We start from the raw sequence: 14608 nt of genomic DNA, 5'->3' as shown, positions 1-14608 counted from the left end.
GGTTAGAGCTTAATATTCAGTGCCATCCTCTTTTTCTATGTACTCTGTTCTCTCTTTCTAAAAAAATTTTTAATTACTCTTTTTTATTAAATATTTTTATTTTATAATTAACTTAATTTCACATATCAGCCACGGATTCCCCCGTCCTCTCTTCTCCCAACCCACCCCCCATTCCCACCTCCTCCAAGGCAAGTTCTCCCCTGGGGAGTCAACCCAGCCTGGCAGACCGAGCAGAGGCAGGTCCAGTACTTTGCTCTCTTGAGACAGCATCTCTCACTGAGCCTGGAGCTCATCGTTTCAACTAGACTGGCAGGCCAGTGAGTTCCATAGATTCCTCAGTTTCTGCCTCTCCAGCCATGGAGTTACAAGCATCCATTCTTATGTCTGATATTTCAACTGGCTGCTAGGGATTGAACTCAGGTCTTGCTAGTGTATCAAGTCCATCATCCATAGGTCACTTTCCAAACTCCAACTTAGAAGAAGCTTGGTATCTAGAAGAAGCTTCAGCTCTTTGTATCTACCATGCCAGCGGCTTGGGACACACTTCCCACTGATATGAACACAGCACATTCTCTCACTCTTCAAAGACCTGTTACTTTGTTCATTGAATGATTAAGTATGTATGGTTAGGGCACCTTCTGACATATATTTACTTATGAGGACTGCCAGAATATTTTGAGTTACTTGCAAACTGAAAAATGACCACATATCTAACACTCTATAAAATTTGTCTTTAATACATCAAGATTGTTTTTAATAGCAAGAAAAAGAAACTTCTACTTTCAGATTGAGAGAAGAGTATGGGCTCATTTGATTGAGCATAAATAGAAAGTGTTTCATATTTTTCTACCTGTAGACATTTTCATTATATATGTATATATGCCATTACACAAATGTGATTGTAAAATACTCTGACACTATGCTTAATTCTTATATTGTGATACAACTTTTACAGGTGTTTTCCAACCATGACTCCAAATGACATTAAAAGCTGGTACTGCTGATTCGCTCACACTAGACCCTTGTGTAGAAAAGTAGACTATAAGGGCTCAGTTTATTGGGTCACCTTTACCCTTGGTTTCATATTTAATTGCTTATTCAGAAAAGTTTGCCATGTGTTAATCAGTTCTCCAAATTATGCTACCAAATGTAAATTTACTTGAAAAGACATTAAATATGAGTTCTCAGTTAAACTATTAAATTAGAAAAATATTACAACCAGCTAAGATAAATTCCAACTGTTTGTAGTATTTCCCACATGCAAACCAGAATGTCAAAATATTTTTCTATTTCCATGAATTTTCCGAGTAATACTATTACATGTACTTCTCTTTCTCTCTATTACATGTACTTCTCTTTCTCTCTATTACATGTACTTCTCTTCTCTTCTCTTCTCTTCTCTTCTCTTCTCTTCTCTTCTCTTCTCTTCTCTCCTCTCCTCTCCTCTCCTCTCCCCTCTCCTCCCCTCCCCTCCCCCCCCCCTCTCTCTCTCTCTGCTTGTCTCTGTCTGTCTCTCTCTCTCTCTCTCTCTCTCTCTCTCTCTCTCTCTCTCTCTCTCTCTCTCACACACACACACACACACACACACACACACACACACCCCACACACACACTCCAGACTGAACATTTGAGAAGTACTAGTAGCAGGGCTAGGGAAATCCCCAAGGATCACTTATTTAAAAACTCACCCAAATTTCCCAAGCTTAGTGTTTGTGACATGTCTATTTCATCATTCACTGAGTCATTATTTATTAAGAATCAGTCTCTACACTGAGATGCTGTATTGCATCTTAATATGGATTTGCTTCACTTAGCTAAAAATGTATGAACTGGTATTTAGGCTTCTAGGTTTTGAAAAGTGAATGACGGTCATTGACGTTCGTGTCTAGACACATGCGTTATTGGATCTGCTTGTCTGCTCATAAAGTTAATAGAAGATGAAAAAACGAAATACTTTGGGATTTCTGAATATCTCATACAAGATTTCATATGATGAAGGGAAAGGGAAACATTCCTTGAAGTTTGAAGAATTTTAATTAATTATGATCCCAGAAGAATTCAAGTATCTTTGATACTTTCTCACACGTACTATATATTTGTAAACCTAAGCACAGAGCTGGCAATGGCCTGGTCACTAGATGCCCTTTATAATCATGAATGGCATGGGAAGTACTGGATGGTAAACATAGGTGTAATGCCAGGAAAACCGAACTATCTTGAATGATTTCTAGCACATAAAATGAGAATATATTATATAGCAATAAAATAAAATGAATATTTGGCAAAGACAGAACATAGAAATTTCTGTTTTTTTTCAAAGTTTAATACTGGTATTTATGAGCTCCTTAAGTGCCTTTTCAAAGTACCTCTCAGAGTGAAATATTGCTTAGCAGTTATATGAACATAAGTCATGTATATATGCACATGTACAACTTTTATTAACTGATACACTAGTCTATTCTTATCAATACATTTTGATTTATTTTAATTTTGTGTATAACTTGACTTTAATTGTGTGGTTTAATATTCTATATTCAGTTTTAGAGTAATTTTTTTTTTTTTTTGAGACAGGAATTCCTCTGTAACAGTCTTGGCTGTCCTGGAACTCTCTTTGTAGACCAGGCTGGCCTTGAACTCACTGAGATCTGCCTGCCTCTGCCTCCAAAGTGCTGGGATCAAAGGCATGTACCATCAATGCCTGGAGAGAATATAATTCTTAAGATACAAAAAAATATCTTTCTCAGAATTTATCAGAGCCCTCTATGATGTATGTGAGGTTAGAGAAAATAAATATAAATAGTATTAGAGTTATTTGATTTGTATTAGATCAATGTATTAGTCTTTGTAACATAACAGGAATTGCTTATTTAATTAAAGATAAGTTTCCAAGCATACTGTCTCCAAATCAACTCTTCTTTTTTTTTTTTTTTTTTGGTTTTTCGAGACAGGGTTTCTCTGTGTAGCTTTGCGCCTTTCCTGGAACTCACTTGGTAGCCCAGGCTGGCCTCGAACTCACAGAGATCCGCCTGGCTCTGCCTCCCGAGTGCTGGGATTAAAGGCGTGCGCCACCACCACCCGGCTCAACTCTTCTTTTTATTTAAAGGTCATGATAGACATCAATCAGTCTTCTTTCTGTGTTATGTTTAAGTCTCCAGTTGAACACTGGGCTGGGAAGGGTCCTAACTGAGCAATAGATTGTCAGGAGCAGTTATTTCCTCATGAGTAAAAGATACTGATATGTGTTTGCAATAAATACATAGGCATTTTAGAAGGAATTCAATTTCAATGTTAATTCTAGTATCAATGGTAAGGTTTATAACTGCCACTGGCTGAGTCGCCAGTGTGTGAACATTTTTGTGTCAAATCTTTACCATATTGTGAATGTTCATGACTTGTACAGGAGAACAGCGGGATTATGACAGTCTCACAGCACACACACACACACACACACACACACACACACACACACACACACATGCACGCACACACACACACACCTTAGGATGTGCCATGACCACTTGTTCCTACAGCCTTCCACTGATAAGATGGTTTTGAAAAGAATGCAAGTTTCATAACTATTCCTCTCTCAAATTAAGTTTAGGGTTAGACTAGTGTGAAATTTTCACTACTTGTAAACTACTTTTCACAGGGAAGTGACTTCGATGATAATTTTCATGAGGCCTCCATTTACATAGGGTTTTTTTTGGCTGCAAACAATTCTCTTGTGAATTTCTTGGTTCTCCTGGCCACTGGCTTTATTCCGATTACAAAGGTGTTCTTCTGACCACTTCCTCTGTATGTTTAGGCTAAGGAGCCACCAAAACCTTGCTGATTATCACTTGCCCTCTCCAGATCCTCTTCTCCGTCATGCCGTTTTGGGGGCTCGTAGTTACTCCATTCCTTCCCTGTGTCTCACATATTTTATTCTGATGAGGAGACTGTTTTAGCCCAGTTAGACATTTTAGTGCCAATAATTTCATGACTTCTCCTCATGGCAAAACTAAGGGGTGAACCAAAGTTGTATTTGGGCCTGCTTACCATTCATTGTCTTACATCAGTTAAATGGCACCGGGCCCGACACGTAGCATAAAAGTCTTAATGGTCAGGGTGTTAAACAGACTCAAGGGAACAAATATGGCTACTTTGGCAGGGATTTTGGACAAATTACTGTGGTGATAGAGTCAACACCTTTCTGCAGCTTGTTATTCTCTTTCATCACAGTGTCCAAAACTAACTGAGTGCTTGCACATAAATTTCTTTTACCACTCCCGTAGCCTAGGAACCATTTCAACTGACTCATAATAGGAAATTTCTAAGTATTAGAGAACAGCAAAATTAGAAATGTTTTAAAAAATAGTAAATTTCCCCCAAAAAACATTGTGTTCCTAGGCATACATTTATTATATCAGATGGAAAACATCTATAAATTAGAATTTTAGTTTTTTAAATCAAAAAAAGTTTGGAAAACAGTAGTCAAGTAACTTAAACTGTGTAGTCCAATTTGTTGGATCCCATGTACAAGGAAAGCAAAACATGGAATCATTGTATAGACTCTGTTTACTCTTCTTCAAATAGCTGCACACATTTGCAAGTTTAAAAGTTGTATTTGAAGTCACTGTGAACAAGATGGTTACAAACATCATTCTGGAATAACTCATTCATCTCTCTGTAAGAAGAAGCTATGACATATGCCAGATTTGCTACTATACATAAGGCTTCAGACCTTTACAGTGTGGAGCCCATTAAATTTTCCCCTTTCCATAACACCTGCACATAGTTAAGACCATCATTTTTTTTTTTTATCAAAATAGAATCAAAGTTGTTGTCATTTTCACTGTTTGAAGCCATGTGTCTGCAGAGTTTGAACCTTTAAGTATGGGCGCTTTGAGAGTGGATTACCTGGGAAATTGCTTTTCTATTCGTGTGTGTGACAGCTGACTTCAGCTGTTTTCCTAAGCACCTACAGAACAGCTGAGCGCTTTCCACTGGTCCTTAGATTTGAAGCTAAATGAATTGGAATGTTTGCGATCAAGGAATTCCCTCTTCCCTCATTGCTGGAGTTTTATATTGTTGACCTTTGTGGTATGGTGATCTTCTCTAACTCCTGTCCATTCTGTACATGGCTCAGATATTAACACAACTATATCCACCACACAACAAAAGAAAATAGAAAGCAGACAAGTTCCAAATTGAAGCATGAGCCTCAGCTGACAGTGAAGTGTTTATCTATGATCTGGTGTTTGTATTCACCCTCAGAAAACAGTCACAGAATCCAGAGAAATGGAACATAGTCAGAGTACAGGGCAACTATTCCATAGTTTGCAATCTATGTTCTGTAGCTGGAGTTTTCTCTCCAGGTCCCGCCGAGCCCCGGCAGTCTGACAGCCCACTTATAAAATAAACACACAGACGCTTTTATTATTTACAAAGTGTATGGCCGTGGACCATTCCATAGCAATGTTCTACTATGCCCATGAAACTTTTAGTTTCTCTATTATTATTGTGGGTGTGAGACTGTGGGCACTTGCTTGACATGCTGTATGTGGGGTCAGAGGATATGTTTCTGGACTAACTCTTTTCCCTTTCCACCCTTGGATCCAGGCACTGAACTGAAAACTTCAAGCTTGTGAAACAAATTTATATCCATTGTGTCATCTTGCCAGTCCATAGTAAGTTATGGCCATTTGATGAATTAAAGAATAAAATGGAATTATTTGTGTTTTGCAAATATTATATTCATTTATGAGTATCAAATGGTTTAATTTTATGTACAACACCTTTTACCATTCATTGCTCAATTGAAATTATGGTCTTTCATTTCAACTCTGTACACTTACAAAGAATGTGTGACAGAAAAAAAATCACTTCCAAAGCATCACACTGCAAAGGATTGTGAACATGAAATATTAAATTGTACACTTGAAATTTTACTATGAAATATTGCATGTTTATAAACCATCATGTTATAAAGATAACCCTGTTACTATGACCATTGGTAAAATAATGTATGAGATCACTATCCTTTCTTGGCTGAAGGATGATCAGATGATGACAGGAAGACATGCTCTGAGAAAGGAGTAGTGACAGTTATGTACTATGTCATTTATTACTATATTTTTATTCTCAAGGAAACTCATGCCGCTTCCCTTGTAGGGATATGGATATAGCACTTCCTGGGCTGCTGATTGGTAAATCTTATTACTTTCTCATTTTCCTTAGGTGACACCAATTGCACTGGGGGCTTCATAGTGTTGTAGTAGGTTTTAGATTCTTTGCTCATAAAGTCTCTCCACTTCATGTTTTGCCAATACAAAAATCTGCTGGTTTTATGCAAATTTCATCATCTGATCAAAAATACAACAATATATTTTTACTGGATTCAAAAAGAGCTGGGGGGTGGGAGTGGAGGTGGGGATGGCTTAATAGAGTAAGGGGACACTTATCCATTCCTGATGTGAGTACAAACTCTTGCAGGTACTAAGGAAATCAGTGTGGGAATTGGTCTAGCTCAAGATCCAAATATACCACTCTTGGTCATATACCCAAAAGATGCTTTATCCTACTACAGAGACACTTGCTCAGCCATGTTCATTGCTGCTCTATTTATCATAGCCAGAAACTGCAAACAACCTAGATGTCCATCATCAGATGAGTAGTTAAAAAGTGTGATACATTTATATCATGAAATATTACTCTGCCATTAAAAAATGAAATCATGAAATTTGCAAGTAAATGAATCAAAACAGAAGTCCTCAGTGAGGTACCCCAGACCCAGAAAGACAAATATAATATGTATTATATGTGGATGTTAGCTGTTAGGTAAAAGATAAGCAGGTACAAACTATAGAATCAAAGAAGTTATGTAGAGAGTAAGGGACAGGGTGGGGGGGCAAGATCTCCCCAGGAAAATGGAAATATAATTGACAGTTAGGGATGGATGAGGGTAGGGAGACGGGAACAAGTGGATCCAATGGGAGTGGGAGGAAAGACTGTGATAAGGGAGGGACTACAGGGAGAGGCAGCTACAATTAAGGGCCATTTGAGGGGTCATATAGAAACAATACATAGAAGGTCCATAAAACATGCATATCTGTGAAAGTGATCCAAACAAGATCACCAAATAATGGACATCTCTTGTCACCAAATGAAGCTTCAGTCCTGGGAATGGGTTAAATATAATTAGAGTTGTTAGTTACAAGTGTTCCATGGGAACCTCCCAAACAAACCAGGCTGGGGCTAAGAGTATAGGGTGCTCTCCACAAACTGATGACAAGGCCCTATTGCTGAAGACAACACCTACACAACTCACTGAACATGAAGAAGTTGAGCTGGTGCCTACCTAGAGCATTCAACCCTACTGGCTAGTGTTTTTTTGTGCCATAAATCACTCTGCATGCTACTGAAGGAGAAACATAAACACCAACCCAGATTCAAACCCTTCCATCTACAATGGTGTCCTGCCTCCAAGATACACTAGGGCAATATTGGCACAACGTCTGTGGAGTAACCAACCCATATCTGATTTGATTTAAGACCTACTGAATGAGCTGGAACCCAGACTCAACACTGCTTACTCAACCAAGAACCCGAGACTAGATAGTTCAGTGACTTTCCATAAAACTAAATACAAGCATTTTATTTGTTTGTTTTAAAGAACAACAACTGTGGCGAGCCACAAGAGTATGTTATAAGGAGTCCAGATGTGCATAAAGCTATACCTTGACTAGGTAAAGTGCCAGTCAAGTGGTAAGCCATCTTGCATGGACTATTTGTTGGTACACAGCTTAATATTCAGCTGTGCCTTGTTATGAATTTCTTGTACTCACAATTCCCATAGAATGTGTGTGTGAACTTCCTGCTCAGGCCAGTACTTTATTTCCCTACAGGTTTGGCATATGCGTTATGGCTTTCATTTTTGTTTTTCTTTTGTTTGTATGGGACCCCTGAATGTGTGAACAAGTGTGTCTTTGTGTCTCTACCTTTTTTTGTGCATTGTCTTTTGCTCTTTTCTTTCTGTTTGCTTCATCGTATTTTGATTTTTTAAAAAATCTTATTTTATTATTATCCCTTAGATGCCTGTTTATTTTCAAATCAGAGACAGAAAGGGGGTGGATCTAGATGGGAAGGGAAGTTGGGAAGAACTGGGAGGAGTAGATGGAGGAGAAACTTTATTCAGAACATACTGTATGAAAAATTATGTCCAATAAATGAATCAAGTGGGGGACTTGAGTAATGACTTATTTCATTGTAACTTTATTGTGATATGATTAAGTTATATATGTCTTTCAACTACTAGACAAAGTATGTCTTTCTTAAAGATATTTCTAAAAATCATAAAATGTGCTTGGTTGAGAAACATAAATAGAACAAACAATAAAGAGTAAAACAATTATTTGTTTCCATAAAAGATAAAAAAAAACTCCATCTAAATATCTGGAGTTTTAAAATGAAAGAAAAGAGTACTGATCTGTGTGGATATCAGTATACATTTTTATTAATGAAGAGGTCAGGGTGAAACAAATTAGAGAATAGGTGTTTAATACTACATAAATTTTCTAAAGCTTTGAAAGCTTTATTGTAGAGGATGTCAGAACATTTCTGAGAGACTGTCTCTGAGTTTGTGTAATATTCAAAACCATTCTCTAGTTCTTTGTTTTACGTCTCACAGAAGAATAGGAGGAGATGACTAACCATGGACTGTTCATTTGAGAACTTGAGATAAGTTGTCTAAAATAAGTCATTAAAAGAAGAAATGTATTACAAGTATTATAGAGTATTATTTTTCCAAGGGTATAGAAGATTTAATATCTTAAGGGCAAAGATACAATGATGTGTGTGTGTGTGTGTGTGTGTGTGTGTGTGTGTGTGTGTATGTGTGTGTGTGTGAGAGAGAGTGTATGTATGTGTGTGTGTGTGTGTGTGTGTGTGTGTGTGTGTGTGTGTGTGAGAGAGAGAGAGAGAGAGAGAGAGAGAGAGAGAGAGAGAGAGAGAGAGAGAGAGAGTACGGGGGTGGGTTTTTGTATATATATGCTGTATATATATGTGTGTTGTATCGTCTGTCACATTCATGTGAACTTCACAGGCATGCAGAAGCTAGAGAAAATCATCAGCTGTCATCCTTTGTTACTACTGTTTGCCTTACTGCCTTGAGACTCTCTCATGTGTCTTTCATGCTATCTGAAGCTGGCCATTCAGTCTTGGCTGGCTGACAAGCTCCCATGAACTGTCTACCTCTGTGAAGGCAATGCTGGGGTCCCTTTGCATGTAGACACTGGGGATTCAAATTCATTTTGTAATCTCTTAACCTTGCATTAAAAAAGTGGTCTAACCAACTGAACCATCTCCCTAGCTCCCCAAGTTTTAATTGTTTAACACACACACACACACACACACACACACACACACACACACACACACACACATTTGGTTTTTGAGAAAGGGTTTTTCTGTGTAGCCCTGGCTGGCCTGGGATTCACTCTGTAGAACAGAATGGCCTTAAACTCACAGAAATACACCTCCTTTGCTGAGATTAAAGGCGTGTGGCATCATCACCAGCTTGCTTAAAATATTTCTATTTTTCGTATTAGAATCTGTTAACTGTACCAAATTGACTTTATTATTTCATACATGTATATAATAGACTTTGATCATCTTTAATCTCCAATTACATTATCATGCTTTCACCTCCATGATTCTCCTTCCTCCACCAAATCCTCCTATTACTTTCTTGTATCTCTATTGCTTTCTCTCTCTCTCTCTCTCTCTCTCTCTCTCTCTCCACGCCCCCCCCCCCCCGCTCTGTGTGTCTGTGTTTGTCTGTTTATGGATATTTGCACACAAAGCCAGTGTAGTTGTGGACCAGAGGCAATAGATCCCCTTGTATCAGGAGTTACATGGTACTGGGAATTGAACCTGGGTTCTCAGAAAAAGCAGTATGTGCTGAAATCTCTCTCCATCCACAAGTTTTCAGAAATTTAGGGCAAGAATAAAGTTAATATTTACAATATTTATTAAAAGGTACTGGACATTTCCTTATTAAAGTTTTAATAGTGTGATCCAGATCTATGTTTTTCTTTATAAATTACTATGCTTTTATTTCTATACAATTTTACATTTTCATCAGCAAATAATAGAGAGAAGAGACACAGAATCGGAAACATATTTCTGATCTCCTGAAGGATGGAACAGAGATGTATGTGGGATATATATATTGAAAATGGATTCTTCTCTTATACAATACATCCCAAACACTGTTTCTCCTCCCTCCACTGCTCCCAGTTTCCCCTCACCTCCCTCCTCCCCCAGATCCACTCCTCCTCCATTTCCCTTAAGAAAAGAGCAGACCTCTAAGAGATACTAACCAAACCGTATAAAACAGAATACAATAAGACAAGGCGAAAGCCCTCACACAGAAGCTGGACAAGGCAACCCAATAGGAGGATAAGAGTCTCAAGAGCAGGCAAAAGAGTCAGAGACACACCTGCCCCTACTGTTACGAATCCCACAAAAACTCCAAGTTAACAGTCATAACATACATGCAGAGGACCTGGTGCAGATCCTTGCTTGCCACATCAGGCTTGCAGGCTTCAGGCTCTAAGAACCCAACTGAGCCCTGCTTAGTTGACTCAGAGAGCTATGTTCTCCTGGTGTTCTCCATCTCCTCTATCTCCTTCCATCGCCTCATCCTTCTGCAGGGTTCCTCATCTCTGAGAAGAGGGACCAAATTGAGATCTCCAATTTAGACTCTCTCTCTGCATAATGTCTGGCTATGGGTCTGTGCACCTGCTCCTGTCTGCTGCTTCCTCTGGGTCTTTATATTCCTCACCATCCTTCTGAGAAGGTGTTAAAGGATGGTATCTAGAAAACCAGAGTGTCATTACCTTCCAGAAAATATACCAGAGATCTATATTTAACTACAAGATAATGAAATCCTATCAATCTGGACTTTGAAAAAAAACAAACAAACAAAAAAAAATAATGCATATTTACGGCATCTATTTTGATGAGGTCAACTTGGTTGGAATCTGAAATCTAAACACTCACTCATAATGAAATCTGTGCTGATTTTGTGTACTTTGTTTCATTCTGGTGGTGACTTTCTTCAGGTGTCCTTCTCTGCACAGATTTTTATTTAACAAATATTAGTTAGTAAGAATGAGTCATTTCCCTAGTAGATTAACTGCCTATGCCTTTTCTTGCTTTGTATACTTTTTACTTAGATAAAAGAATCAATAGTTTCTTGATTAAATATTTTATAATGAAGTCACTAGGTTTTTATTATAATTTTTACCTTTGGGAATTATTATTCATTTTTAAAATGGAAAAAGTTAAGGTAGTCACATTGTGTAAATAGATATAAAACATTTTGATGTATTATGAAATTACTGCTCATTTTTTTGTAGTGTTTTCTCTCAGGAGTATTTTGTATTCCTTGTCATAGTGTTGTGGGTTTCTATGAGCTACATATTTTAAAAATATGTACTATTTTAATCTAAAGGTTTAAATATATATCATATTTTTGTTCAGTTCTTTTATTACATTATTAGAGGATTTTAGGTAAAAATTAATATGTTTATTTATAATGGAAGGGCTTGAAGATGCTTAAGGTTTTAAATACATATTATATATAATCTCAATGTTTAATAAAACTCAAATTTTAACTGTATTTTGATTTATACACTATTTAATCAATAAATTTTCATTGAATTAATGCTTTTCTCCTGGGTCTTTATTAAAGATTGTGAAAGAAAAACAAAAAGTGTGTAAGACTCCATGCCCTTGAGCTTATTGGCGGTGTACTAAACATATGATTAAATAGATGGTATAAAACTAGGTACTAGTATATGCTACAAGTGCAAGTAGTGGATTGAAAAAAATTGGTTCATCTATTTTTAAACTGCAGAGGCCTTTATGATTGTTTAAAATTATAAAGCACAGAATTCTGCCTTTTTCCCATTTGTTACATTTTAAGCATTTAAAAAAAAAACTTACTGTCCTTTCTTTCTTTCTTTCTTTCTTTCTTTCTTTTTTTTTTTTTTGAGGTAGTGTCTCATGTAGCTTAGGCTGCCTTTAAACCTGTGCGGTAGCCATGGATGACCCTGATTTCCTAATCATCTTGCTTTCACCTCCCAGGTGTGAGCTCCCTTATCAGGTGTGTGCTGCTGTGCTGAGTTCATGAGCTCTGGATTCGAACCGAGAGCTTTGGGAAAGCTAAAGAAACACTACCAACTTATGTTATGTAGCTCGGGCTGCCATAGGCCCTAAAAGAATCTCTACCACTATCGCTTTGCTAAGTGGATGTCACACTTAATATACTCAGAAATTTATGCAACTCTCAGTCCTCACCAGTGAATTTTCTTTCGGTAGTTGACCTGGTCAGTGCTGAGAGTCCCAGCTGGTATAGCTGCAGGGCATAAGTGATTCCGAAGTGTACAGTTCTAAAGGAGATACCCCACCTCCCCAAGCTTCCCTGGCTCAGGGACCATTGCAGGGGAGGTAACAGAAAGAGTCAGAGGTTGGGAAAGGCTGCTATGATAGAGTGTCTTCTGAACATGCTCTCATAAATTCACTATAGGATGGTTACCTGCACAAGACCGTAGCTACATCAAGAATAGGTTTTTGACACAGGACTTTCTTCTGTAGCTCAAGCTGGCTTCCAATTCGCATGCAAAACCACTCCAGGTTTTATGCCACTATTTTTGAAGCCTTGCTTCTGTGTGAAAATTAAGCTCTGCAAAATCAATTATAGTTACTTGTGTTTCTGTATTTTACACTTGAATTGTTTTGCTATAATGAATATTTTTTAGAATATCACTGTATATTAACATTAGATTTAAGTTCAAATCATGTTCAGTAAAGTTACATATTAAAGATAAACTTATCTCTCTTCTCTTAAGTTTCTAGTTACTCAGTCTTTGGTAACTGCAAGAAGAAAAGTGAAAAATACAATAAATTTTTTGCCTATTGTCAACCACAAGTTGCCAAGACTACACTGGGTATCATGGATTTCTAAGATCATTATGAAGGATTTGACACCATTATGAACAATATGCATAAGTAAGAAATACTATCAGTTTCATGAGCTGACATGATTAAATTTAAATTTTGGAAGTAGAATAACTCCTAGGAACCCTGAAAGTTGGAGACAAATGTACTCTCTTGTTCTTCTAAAATGCACAAGTTTATATCTTGAACACTGAATATACTGAGGCCATATTTGTATCCATAAAAAACCTGATCAGAATGAGAAACTTTTTATACTTTCTGGGTGATGTAAATATATGACCTATATATCTGCCTTTCTAATGAAGAGGAAAAAGAATTATAAAGAAAAAGAATGAAAGCCAGTGAGGATTGAGAACTGAGAAGTTTAGATGGAAATACTGTAAGTAGGTTCTAGAATGTTCCAGCCTGTCTTGCTTACAGTTCCCATTGATCTGTCCTCCATGGATTTCTACCTTCAAGCCATGTCAGTAGGACAGAACACAGCATGGATAAGCACAATGAAAACAAAAGTTGTAATATCTGGCTTGTACTTCCATATCACTGTTCATCAACAAAGGAAGTCAGGACAGGAAACTCAAACAGTGCAGGAACCTGGACACATGAGGCATGTAGAGGCCATAGAGGGGTGCCATTTATTGGATTGTTCATCATGGTTTGCACAACCTACTTTTTTATAGAACCCAGGGCCACAAGCTAAGGGATGGCACCACCCACAATGGGCTGGGCCCTCTCCCATCAGTCACCAATTGAGAAAAGGAATGGTTTCATTGCAGCAATAGAAACCCCCAATTACAATACCTATGAATCAACATTTTACAAAACAAAACACAAAATAACCAAACTATGGTGTTATGAAAAATGCATGAGTAGAAATATATGCTGTATTTAACTGCTTTTTGAACCATAATACCAAAGGTATGATGAGAAGAACAACAAAAAAGATACACACTTGATGCAAATCCAGTCTCCTCCTCCCAAGTATTTTCCATCTGCCATTGGTTGATGCAGTGGTTTGGTGAGAATGCCACCTACCCCTATGGATTCATATATTTAAATATTTGGTCCACTACTCCATAATCCTAAAATTTTCTTTGTGTCTCTATAAGATACAGCGCCCCCCTCCAGGAGGAAGTAGTAAGAGAAGCTATGCCCAAATTCCCAAAATACCAAGCTGACTTTGGAGATGTGTAAAAGTTAAAACCTTCCTTAAAGAAAAAAAAAAAAAAAAAAGAAAGAAAAGGGGAAGTGCTGTGGGATGGTCTGTATGTCAAATTGCTCTGATTGGTCAATAAATAAAACACTGATTGGCCACTGGCCAGGCAGGAAGTATAGGTGGGATTAACAGAAAGGAGAATGGAGGGAACAGGAAGGCAGGGGAGACACTGCCAGCCTCCGCCATGACAAGCAGCATGTGAAGATGCCGGTAAGCCACGAGCCACATGGCAAGGTATAGATTTATAGAAATGGGTTAATTTAAGATATAAGAACAGTTAGCAAGAAGCCTGCCATGGCCATACAGTTTGTAAATAAAAAAAAGAAAAAAGAAAAAAAAAGTAATATCTACAATTAGCATCCAGGTTAGTGTGAATCTGGAATAACTCAA

General features: G+C 37.6%; 1 protein-coding gene across 7 annotated transcripts in view; it reads right to left on the bottom strand.

Moving 5' to 3' along the window:
- Robo1 (roundabout guidance receptor 1) overlaps window positions 1-14608 on the bottom strand; it is a 1006112-nt gene that overhangs the window by 719404 nt on the left and 272100 nt on the right. The gene's annotated exons all lie outside the window — the stretch shown is intronic.

This window comes from Peromyscus californicus, unplaced genomic scaffold (assembly GCF_007827085.1).
Source record: "Peromyscus californicus insignis strain IS unplaced genomic scaffold, ASM782708v3 Scaffold_16__1_contigs__length_79575227, whole genome shotgun sequence".
Lineage (NCBI taxonomy): Eukaryota > Metazoa > Chordata > Mammalia > Rodentia > Cricetidae > Peromyscus > Peromyscus californicus.
Note: the sequence above shows the minus strand (reverse complement) of the source record. Positions and strands in the feature narration are given on the sequence as shown.